Below are 12,159 nucleotides of genomic sequence, written 5' to 3'. Positions count from 1 at the left end.
CTGAAAGAAGGGGAGAGAGGTATCAGACTGAGGGAGGAAACCACAGATCACAATAGACCCAAGAGAGGACTGCTGCCAACTTGGTAGCATAGAGAAGGATACAGTGACCAACCAGGTAGCTCCAAGAGCAAGAAAGGATCCAATGGCAGCTATCCGGGGAACTGAATAAAGAGGAAGCAGAAGGAGTACCCAGAGGCACTTCCTGTCCTCCTAGTCTTCCTCTCTAAGCGCCAATGCTCAGTGGGCTCTGGCTTCAGCTCCCTTTCATACACTGTAGTATTTTATTCCATTTCTGGTTCGTAGTGACATATACTTTGCTTTTAGCACAGTTACACCTTTTAATTTCAAAAAATAATCTTTTATGGATAATGACTTTGTTTAGAGCAGAGGAATAAGTAGAGAATAGAAGTGGGTGCAGTATAGAACTATACCCCTGTAATCTTGTAAACCATTATTAAATCACGAGTAAAAAAAAAAAAAATGAAGGAGTCAGGCGGTAGCACAGCAGGTTAGGCGCACGTGGCACAAAGTGCAAGGACCAGCGTAAGGATCCTGGTTTGAGCCCCCAGCTCTCCACCTACAGGGGAGTCAATTCACAAGTGGTGAAGGTCTGCAGGTCTTTCTCTCCCCCCTCTGTCTTCCCCTCCTCTCTCAATTTCTCTCTGTCCTATCCAACAATGACAACATTAATAACAACAATAATAATTACAACAATAAAAAACAAGGGCAACAAAAGGGAATAAATAAATATTTTTTAAAAAGAAAGTCTTTAAAAAATGAAAGGAAGAAAGAAAATATTAAAGCATGGAATTTTATCACAGGCTTGTAATGATCAATTTATCAGGAAAATCTAAAGTCCAAACATTGGTTTAAGAAGAAAATTTGAACAAATTACTAAACCTCTAAAAAGCAGAGAGGTAAGCAAAAATCTGGACATAAGGCCAACTGGCTTCCAAAGGGAATAAAGGGTTTCCAAAACCTTTACAAACAGAAAATTTTCATTTTATATAGACTGCTTGAGGGTACAGAAATAGATGGTAGAATAGCTACTCAACTCATTTTATAACACTGACCATAATTTGGACATAAGATTTAGATAAGCATAATAAAAAGAAAGAAAACTATAGATCAATATTTCCTTGCATCAATATTCTGACACAAGTGATCTTGATTGCAATTAGCAAATGAATTAGCAAAGTAAAACAAAATAATACACAGAAGGGCCAATGAGTCTGGCTGTATTTTTTTCCCCACTGCATGATATGCTGTCTAGTGCACAACTGAGCAGCCCTCAACCATATACATAAGGTTATTTTAGGATTATAAACCAGTTTCAACATAAGAAAATATAACAGTGCAATTTGATATGTCTGGTTCTTTCTCTCTCTCCTATCTTTCTCATTAATAAATAAGTAAATAAAATATTTTTTAAAATAGGAAAGCTATCGAGGGCTGGGTGGTAGCGCAGCGGGTTAAGCACATATGGCGCAAAGCGCAAGGACAGGCATAAGGATCCTGGTTCCAGCCCCCAGCTCCCGACCTGCAGGAGGATCACTTCACAGGTGGTGAAGCAGGTCTGTAGGTGTCTATCTTTCTCTCTTCCTCTCTGTCTTGCCCTCCTCTCTTGATTTCTCTCTGTCCTGTCCAATAACAATAATAACAACTACAACAAGGGCAACAAAATGGGAAAAATAGCCCCCAGGAGCAGTGCATTCCTGATGGAGGCACTGAACACCAGCGATACCCTGGAGGCAAAAAAAAAAAAAAAAAAAGGAAAGCTATCAAGTGAGGGGATTGGATACAGAGTTCTGGTGGTGGGAATTGTGTGGAACTATACCCCTCTTTTTTAAAAAAATATTTATTTATTTATTTATTCCCTTTTGTTGCCCTTGTTGTTTTATTGTTGTAGTTATTGATGTTGTTGTTGGATAGGACAGAGAGAAATGGAAAGAGAAGGAGAGGAGGGGAAGACAGAGAGGGGAGAGAAAGATAGACACTGGTATACCTTGTTGATCGCCTGTGAAGTGACTCCCCTGCAGGTGGGGAGCTGGCGGCTAGAACCAGGATCCTTACTCTGGTCCTTGCACTTTGCACCCATATAGGCTTAACCCGCTGCGCTACCACCCGACTCCCAACTGTACCCCTCTTATCCTATGATCTTGTCAGTATTTCCATTTTAGAAATAAAAATTTTAAAAAAAAGAAAGAAAAAAGCACAGGGCCAGAGATGTAACTCCATAGTAGAGGGTTTTATATGTATGAGGTCCTGGGTTTGATCCCTAGCAATTTTTCCACCAAAAATAATTATATGACCACTTAGGTACTTAAGTATATTTGAGAAAGTATTTGATAAAAGTTAATGTTGTTTTGCACAAAAAGAATGGTGAAACAACTCCTAGAAACTAGAAATAAAAAAGAACAACACATTTTCTTAGCTCTTGAGTAAATCTAGAATTAGCACACTATCCTTTAAAAAAATTTTTTCCCTTTTTGTTGCCCTTGTTGCTTATAGTTGTTATTGTTATTATTGTTGTAACTGTTGTTGGGTAGGACAGAGATAAATCGAGAGAAGAGGGGATGACATAGAAGGGGAGAGACAGATAAGACACCTGCAGACCTACTTCACCACCTTTGAAGCAACCTCCTTGCAGGTGGGGAGCCGGGGGCTTGAACCAGGATACTTACACCAGTCCTCGAGCTGTGACACACTATTCTTTTTTAAAGCTTTATTTATTAATGAGAGAGAGGGAGAAAAAAAATCAAAGCATCATTCTAGCATTTGTGTTGTCAGGGATCAAAATCAGGACCTCATGCTTGAGAGCCCAAGATTTTAACCACTGCTCCACTTCCTGGGCTGTACTATTAATTGTTGAAGTGTTAGATGTATTCACATTGAATCTAACAAAGGATAGCACAAGAAGAGGAATCAGAAACAGCCAATATATATGGAAACTGGGAGTTGGGCGGTAGTGCAGTGGGTTAAGTGCAGGTAGTGCAAAGCACAAGGACCAGGTGTAAGGATCCCAGTTCGAGCTCCCAGCTCCCCACTTGCAGGTGAGTCGTTTCACAGGCGGTGAAGCAGGTCTTCAGGTGTCTGTCTTTCTCTCCCCCTCTCGGTCTTCCCCTCCTCTCTCCATTTCTCCTTGTCCTATCCAACAACAACAATAATAACTATAACAATAAAACAACAAGGGCAACAAAAGGGAATAAATAAATATTTAAAAAAACATATGGAAACTATTTTATTAGTAATCAGGGGTCATACCTACAATAAAATGTCAATTTTAGTCTCTTAGGTTGGCATAAATATAAAATAATAAATGTCGATGGCATAGTAAATGCATTCTCTCAAAATTGATGATGAGAATATGAATGGGAACAACAATTTGGATGATCACAATATCTGATAATATTTAAAATGTACCTATTTTTTGACTTTGTGATTCCATGTCAACCTCTTCTCTAGAGAAATATTCACAGGCACGTGGGCCATGTATCAAATGCATTTTCATTATGGTGGTGTTTAGAATAACAGAAATTGGGAGCCCCTGCCAAGATATTAGATTTATTCCTGCTGTCTGTTCTTTAGCCAGATAACTGCTCCCTTTCTCCAGCTGCCCTTGGAATCATAAGCCTTATAATCTTATAAGCCTTTGGGCAGCCTCTTTTAGATCAACCACTTTGGAGCCACTGATACCAGAGATGGCCTTCCTGCTACAGTCTAGGAAAGACAGTGTTAAGACCCACTGAATTCTGAGAGTTTGAAAAGAATTGTGAGATAATGATTATTTCCCCCAGATGAGTACCCAGGGACAGAAAGGAGATGGTGGTAGATATTACAATTTATCCTGGACTGGCTGACACATGGAAAGTAGCTGCTTATGGCCTAAAGTAACTAGGTATCTATCCATCAGGTGCCCTAAGCCAATCTTGACACTAAATAACTGATGTTTTCCTCTCTCTCAGATCAATGGTAGCTCTGTTGAGCTTGGACCAGTGCATGCCCATACCACCCTTGTGTACCAGGGTTGATCTGTACAGTGAGAAGTCCTTACTTGGGCAAACAGGACTTGAGTTCTCTGCCAACTCTGGTATACAGAGGCACCAACCACACTGCTTCCCCCTTGACTCTATAAAGGAGAGCTTCAAGAGAGACCTGCTGGACTTTGTGCTGGAGTATACACAGACACTGGAGCTGGAGAAATACAGAAGAATGCCAAAGCATGTGTGATCGAGATTGTGAAGCAGGTACTACATAACTCTTTCATAACTACCAGCCAGCCAGCATAACTGTGGTTATTACTATCCAGTATTTGATAGGCAGTGTTTGCTGACACTTTATGAGCTCCTACCTTGGGTCATGAAAGTCAGTTAAAGATAGCAATCCTTTAGCATGGGCCTGTACTGTATACACATTTATGCAGTGAAAATTTGCTCCTATAGTGAGACCTAAGGCTCTGAAAGCAGAGTTGGGAACTCTTTCTCCTGGTATACTGCTTGGCACACAGTCAAGTACCAATAAAGGCTGCTTTAAGGGAGTCTGCGTACTTTTTTTTTCTAGGTGGAAGAAGTTTATGGTGACCCAGAATTCATCCCTGATGATCAGAAAATTAGAAAAGCAATTTCTAATTTCCTCTCTGGAAATTTCTTTGAAATAAGTATTTTGTTTGTTTGTTTGTTTTTGTTTTATAAAAGACCAAGGTACTTTTCTACTATTTATGGTGTTCAGTTTGTTTTGTCTTTTTGTTTTTATGTGGTATTAGGGATCAAAACCAGGACTTCAAACAGGCAAGAAATGCACTCTCCCTCTGAGTCCCTGGCATCAGAAGTGTATAGTTTTATTGTACAAATATTTTTTTCCTTATATTGTCCCTGGACCTTCATCCTTCCAGGCCAACTTTTTCAGAGATAGACAGAGGGAGAAAAAGAACAATATATCAACATCATTGAAACTTCCTCCAGTGCATGGGGTCACAGACATATTAAGGCAGGGACACTATCCAGGTGAACTGTCTTAATTGCAGGCCCTGTATAAGTCTTTTAATTTTAACCTTTTAATACTTAGGTTTGGAGGCTCTTAAGTGTCACATACTCTGTGTGTTTACTTTAAAAGATAGTAGAAAAAAGTTCTATTTACCAAAGTCCAGAGGTTTACCTGCCTATTTACAAATTCAGCAAATTTATAAGCGGCGATATCTTAATTGCACACTGATCTCAGCTTGCCAGTAATACACACACACATGCATCTACATCTAAATTAGTGAAAGCTGATCTTCTTGAGAGAGGGAGAGGGAGAAAATAGGGACAGAAGACATGAATTTGAAAGGCAGATGCTCAGTTCAACTATGTTGAACTTTGGGGCTCTCACTTGTCATACAAGGGCCTGGTGGTGGCACACCCGGTTAAGCGCACTTAGTAATAAGCACAAGGATTCAGGTTCGAGCCCCTGCCTCCCCAACTGCAGTAGGGACACTTCTCAAGTGGTGAGGCAGGTCTGCAGATGTCTTTCACTCTTCCTCTCTGTCTCCCCCTCCTCTCTCAATTTCTCTCTGTCCTATCTAATAAAATGGGGAAAATGGCCACTAGGAGTGGTGGACTCATAGTACTGGCACTGAGCCCCAAGAAAAAACCTAGTGGCAAAAAAAAAGAAAGAAAGAAAGAAAGAAAGAAAGAAAGAAAGAAAGAAAGAAAGAAAAGAAAAGAAAAGAAAAGAAAAGGAAAGAAAAGAAAATGTGATCCTACTCCATTGCCCTTCTTTTCTAGAGTTCAGCAGGGGACTGGCTAGCAAGACTGGCCAGCTCCTCATGGGGCGTGAGCGCTTCCACACTATGATCATCATCTCTGGCATTATGCTATTCCACTGCAGAATACTGTGCCCCAGTATGGTTCCATAGCCCCCATGTCCACTTGGTCGATTCCAAATTATATTCCTCCATGAAGATAATTTCTGGAACCATCCGTTCCACCCCGGTTCCATGGCTGCCATTTCTTAGCAACATCGCCCCGCCAGATATTCGTCGGGATGCGGCATCATCTAAGTTCATTTCCCACGTCTATGCTCGACCGGACCTGCCAATATACGCGGATATCTTCGCCCACCCTGTTCAACGCTTGACGTCTTGTCATCCAATCTGGTCTCCTACGCCTACACTGAACTTCTCTGTTCCAGACTCTTGGAAACAGAGTTGGCAGTCAGCTGAGGTAAAGAACAAACACCTCATCACAGACCCCTGCAAGCGTCAACCCGGCTTTGACCTAGCACGTTATGATTGGGCCCTCCTCAATCGCTATTGAACAGGCCATGGCCGGTGCGCCGCTATGTTCCATCGCTGGGGAGCCAGAGACGACCCGAACTGCCCCTGCGGCTACAGACAGACTATGATCCACATAGTCAACCACTGCCACCTCTCCAGACTCAAAGGAGGTCTCAAAACTTTACATCAGGCTCAACCTGACGCTGTTGACTGGCTACAGAAGAAGGGCAAACGCTAGAAGAAGCAGGGGGAAATGGCTGCAAGTGAACATTTAAACTTGGGCATCTTCATCCACCACATTCACTCACATTTTGGGGGCAACAAGAGCATCATTCCCATGATTCAGACCACAACCAGAAAGGTATTAAAGCAGCAAACCTCAGTAGATTTCTCTGTTCCATCAGCCAAGTGCCACTCAACTTTCTGTTGCTGTGTTAGCTCTCAGGGCAAAGGTCACCTTGGGCTGCTTCCTCTCTGAATGCTTGCTGGCTCCAAAACACAAATGGATTGTTTTATCAACTGTCTGGCAACTCTTTATCTATTTACACACAAGCTCAAAAGGGATTTCCCCCCACATTTTGCTTAGACTGCCTAAAGCTTTTAAGTGAATCTGGCTTTTTTTTTTTTTTTAACCTTTCTTTTGATATAACCTTTGAGGCTGTGTGGGCAGAAAGAGCCCTGTATTTAAAATCTGTCAGACTTGACCAATCAATGCCCAATTCTGGATAAATATATACCCCTCAAAATTGAAAGCAAGGTCCAGACAGATGAAGAAATAAGAAAAAATGGTATGTAAGTATATCAGAATATTACTTAGCCTTAAAAACAAGATCAGGGGAGAAAACACAAGTAGAACCTGAACTGGAATTGGTGTATTGCACCAAGTAAAAGACTCTGTGGTGAGTGTGGGGGAGAATACAGGTCCAAAAAGGATGACAGAGGCCCTAGTGGGGGTTGTATTGTTATATGGAAAACTGGGAAATGTTATGCATGTACAAACTATTGTACTTACTGTCGAATGTAAAACATTAATTCCCCAATAAAGAAGTTTAAAAAAGAGATTATTGCTTAGCCTTAACGGGAGGAAATTCTGAGATATGCTACACTATAAATGAGCTTCAAATATATTATGCTAAGTGAAATAAATCAGACAAAAACTCTATGATCTACTTAAATGAGGAACCTAGTAGTCAAAAACAGAGACAGAACGTAGTAGAATGGCAGTCATTAGGAGCAGGGAGTATTAGTAGATATTTTTTAGTTTGTGTATGTATGTTTTGTGTAGAGTCAGGGTCTCATACCTGTCAGGAGCCCCACATCTAAGAGAGGTCATGTGTCTAGTCTTTTCTATATGAGCAGAAGACATGGATATTCTGGGCTAAAAAAAAGCAAGCACATCTTCACTCTCTTGTTTCCCCAGTACTCTCTGCAAGGGGAAACCAGCAGAGTAGGGCCACAGGAGGAGCTTGGGTTTTAAATGACTTTGGGGATCTTTCATGATACTACTTTACCAGCAGCACAATTTGAGTGACCTTAGAAAGCAAACCAGTGACATCAGTTATACTGTTATTTGAACAAAAAAGAAACTTAGACTGGTAAGCCATTAACATACTGGAGTTGGTTTGTGACAGTCGCTTGAAGTACTCCAATTGTTATATTGCAAGGTACTGAGATTGGGGACAGAGAAAGAGAGAAAACATGATATATATATGCTTTGTTTGGACATATAAGTCTCTTTTGGAAAAGCCAGAGATTGTGTCAATGCCTAAGAGACTAGATACATGGTGTTAGACTAAAAGCTTTTAACACCTAAATGCCAATATTATCTGTCTAGCATTATTCTTTTTAATTTAATTTTTTAATGTTTATTTATTTTCCCTTTTGCTGCCCTTGTTTTTTATTGTTGTTGTAGTTATTGTTGTTGATGATGTCATCGTTGTTAGATAGGACAGAGAAATGGAGAGAGGAGGGGAAGACAGAGAGGAGCTGAGAAAGAGAGACACCTGCAGACCTGCTTCACCGCTTGTAAAGTGACTCCCCTGCAGGTGGGGAGCCAGGGGCTCAAACCAGGATACTTATGCCAGCCCTTGCACTTTGTGCCACCTGCGCTTAACCCACTGCACTACCATCGGACTCCCTGTCTGTCATTATTCTAAGTACTTATAGCAGATCATTTTATTCTTATTTTTGCAAATCTGTGAGGCAGACTCTTATAACTATGTCTTGCAGATGAGGAAACTGGAGCCCATATAGGTTAAGTAATTTGCCTAAGGTTACACAACTAATAAAGACAGAGGTAACATGCAAGGCCCTGCAGCCCAGCTCGAAAGTCCTGCTCTGCTCATCATACTCTGCACGCATCTCTCACAAAGTGGGCAGGTGATGGAGTCAGAGGAAGGCGGAAGCAGTTAGGGAAAGTATGTCCACTCCAGAGGGGTTAACCACCCAGTTCTACCCGATGATTTTGCAATGCAGTGTAGTTTTTTATATATATATTTCAAGAGCCCCAGAGATATAGAGTTTAATGTAAAATCGGTTTTAAACATATTCAGTTGGTTTTAACTTTGAAGTCCAAACAGATAACATCCACAGACAGCGTGTAACTCAGGGCTGGCCACACGCCATCCCAGCTTTCAGAGCAGCTGTCTCGAAGGGCCACACTCTCTCCTGCTTGTCCTCAGGCCCTGGGGAATTCTGGGTCTGGTGGCCAGAAGGAGAGTCCTCTCGGCAAACAATAGCTCCTTCAGGCCTGATGATATGAATAATTAATTTCTGTTCTCACTGGCAGTCCACAAAGATTACCAACAAGCCCAGCATTCAGGAAGCAACTCGATGCCCTTCTGAGACAATGAAGACATGTGTGGAGGACCTCGGGGCTGCTCAGGGAGCTCCATAATGAAGTCTGGCATGCTGGCCCCAGCTCAAAGGGAGCCGTTGACTGACCTGCAGTGTGTGTGCTCTTTCCCCGGCTGCTGCCTCAGTGGGGCCATCAGAGCATCCATGAGACTTGTTAGAGCTGTGGCACGACAGCTTTTGCGGCTGTCAGCGGGAGATGGCTCTGAATTCCTCAAGATGTTTTAAAAATGAAACAAAAAGGCACAATTACACAGCCAAACAGAAAGCAAGACAGCTGCATACAAAGCAGGACTTTCTCCATAATAGGATGACAACCTCAGCTAGACAATGCTGAAGTCTCACCTTCCTCCCCAGGCTGCAGCTGGGAGGCTTCGGTAATTGGATGCCCCACTGCTCTAGCTCCTGGATTATTCAAACTGAAGAATCTCCAGATGCCTCAGGTTTCAATTAAGGATAAGACCAGGCAACGTGGTCAGCAAGATACCATTTTTCACCCTTAGATTCAGCAATACACATGGCCAAACCAGTAATGGATGTGATAATAATAAAATCAAAACTATTTACTTTGTGCCAGGCTGTGTTCTAAGTGCTTTACATATAGCAAGTTATTTAATCTTCATACCAACTGGATTCATTATTGATGCCACATTATTATCCCTCTCAGTCTATAGATATAGAAACAGGCATTCTGGTGTAATGACACTCAGAATTTGGTTGTGGATATGATAAGTCACAGACACACACAGACACACACACACACATGAAACTATACCCTTAAAATCCTTTTTAAGGATTTATTTATTTATGGGGGTGGGGGGAAACCAGAGCATCACTCTAGTACATACAATGATGTGAAGCGAACTCAGCATCCCATGTTTGAGAGTCCAACATCTTATCCACTGCACTACTACCAAAATCACACTCCTAAAATCATATAATATTGTAAATTAACGTTAAATCAGTTAATAAATAGATATGGAGGCACAACAGGTTTAAGCAACTTGAATTGGTGGGGGCTGGGTGGTAGTGCACTGGGATAAACGCACATAGTAGTAACTTGAGCTGGGATTCAAACCCAGGCAACACATCCTTTTGATCATCACACTACTGGCTGCACTGATACAGAATTTACTGTAAGCCAGGCTACTTCCTTTAATTTGTATACCACCAGGTGAGGTATATTCTTCTCCTTGAACAAAAAAGAAAATGGGCTTGACTCTTATCAAGGTAAGAGTAATTTGGTTAAGGGCACAAAGTAACAAGCCAGGATCCAGTGGTGAGTTGGAGTAGAGTAACTTTGGTCCCAGAAAGAATGGGTTCCAGGGGGCCAAGTGGTAGTGCATCTGGTAGAGTGCACACATTACAGTGCACAAGGACCCAGGTTCAAGCCCCTGGTCCTCATCTGCAAAGGGGGAAGCTTCATGAGCTATGAAACAGTGCTGCCTCTCCCCCCACACACACTTCCCTCTTAATTTCTCTTAATTTCTCTCTTTATAAAAAATATTAAAAATTTTAAAGAACAGTGGTGGGAGAGATAGCATAATGGCTATGCAAAAGAATTTCATGCCTGAGGCTCTGAAGTCACCAGTTCAATTTCCAGCGCCATTATAAGTCAGAGTTGAGCAGTGTTCTGGAAAAAAGAAAGAAAAAAAGAAGGAAGAGAAGGGAGAAAAAGAGGAAGGAAGGAAGGAAGGAAGGAAGGAAGGAAGGAAGGAAGGAAGGAGAGAGAGAAAGAGAGAGAGAGAAATGGCTTCAAATCTTAACTCTGTCTTTTATTAGTTGTGTTATGTGGGCAAGTGACTAAATGTTCCTAACCTTGTTGGTATAGAATGGGAATAATTCTTAGTCCTAAGGGATTAAAATAAAATCTGTGGGGAGTCGGGCGGTAGCGCAGCGGGTTAAGCGCAGGTTGCGCAAAGCGCAAGGACCGGCCTTAAGGATCCCTGTTCGAGTCCCCGGCTCCCCACCTGCAGGGGAGTCGCTTCACAAGCGGTGAACCAGGTCGGCAGGTGTCTTTCCCTCCTCTCTCCATTTCTCTCTGTCCTATTCAACAACAACATCAAGAACAACAATAATAACTACAACAATAAAACAACAAGGGCAACAAAAGGGAAAAATAAATAAATATTTTTTAAAAAATTTGTGTACAAATATACTTTGCTGAACCATCTCAGGTATTCCCAAATTACACACTGATAATTTCAGTTCCTGTATGTGTGTGTGTGTGTATGTGTGTGTGTGTGCGCACGTGCGCATGTGTAACCAGGGCCTCCAACATGCAAGATTTACAGCTCCTAGGAACAGAGAAAGAGAGTGTGGGTGAGGGGAATGGGTCCCACCACAGCATGCAGATTTCTCCCCATGCCAGTGACACTTCCATGTAGTACTGGGATTCAAAGCTGGTTTGTTACATGGCAAGACAGTCACCCAACTTGTCAGCTGTCTCTCCAGCCTGATAATTTCAAACTTTTGTTTATACATTTATTCTTTATGATTTGAAATTATAGTGTAAGTGCTAAGTAAATTGCCAGGACAGCCCTGGCAGTCTAATTGGCAAAGACCTTGGTAGAGTGCCTTATACTTAGACTGAAACTTCTCTTAGTGCCACTTATAATTTCTCTCATTCCAGATGTGCAAACTTTCCAGAGGAATCATATTTTACATAGGTCTGGGCAAGCAGACATTAGGGTTTCCACCCTCACAAATAAAGTTATTAACCTACTACATCATTGATTGACATTGTGGATCGACAGGTTTCCATGGTACCCTTTCCATTGTGTTAGTGATTAAATGGCTTTGTCCCTGGATCAATAGATCATGCTATAATGACTCTCAGGTTCTTTTCCACAAGCATCAAGATCAGTGCTGGTTTCACTGCTGGGGCTTTTATTTTCAGTTGTGAGGACTGATGGTTTAGTAGGATATACCTATATGCACAGACCCCCATAAAGACTCAGACTTCCTTGGGAGAAGATATTCTTCTTATTTTTTTTCCCCACCAGGGTTACCACTGGGAGTCAGTGCCGACACTATAAATCCACCGTGCCCAG

At 41.7% G+C, this 12,159-nt stretch overlaps 1 protein-coding gene and 1 long non-coding RNA gene across 4 annotated transcripts in view; one reads left to right on the top strand and one right to left on the bottom strand.

Annotated features, from left to right (window-relative positions):
* ABR (ABR activator of RhoGEF and GTPase) overlaps positions 1–12,159 on the bottom strand; it is a 253,021-nt gene that overhangs the window by 219,428 nt on the left and 21,434 nt on the right. The gene's annotated exons all lie outside the window — the stretch shown is intronic.
* On the top strand, positions 4,170–9,677 carry LOC132542022 (uncharacterized). The gene is made up of 2 exons (XR_009553153.1): positions 4,170–4,247; positions 9,042–9,677. It is a non-coding gene; the product is annotated as an uncharacterized LOC132542022 (long non-coding RNA).

The sequence above is a fragment of the Erinaceus europaeus genome, chromosome 12 (genome assembly GCF_950295315.1).
Source record: "Erinaceus europaeus chromosome 12, mEriEur2.1, whole genome shotgun sequence".
Taxonomy (NCBI): domain Eukaryota; kingdom Metazoa; phylum Chordata; class Mammalia; order Eulipotyphla; family Erinaceidae; genus Erinaceus; species Erinaceus europaeus.
Note: the sequence above shows the minus strand (reverse complement) of the source record. Positions and strands in the feature narration are given on the sequence as shown.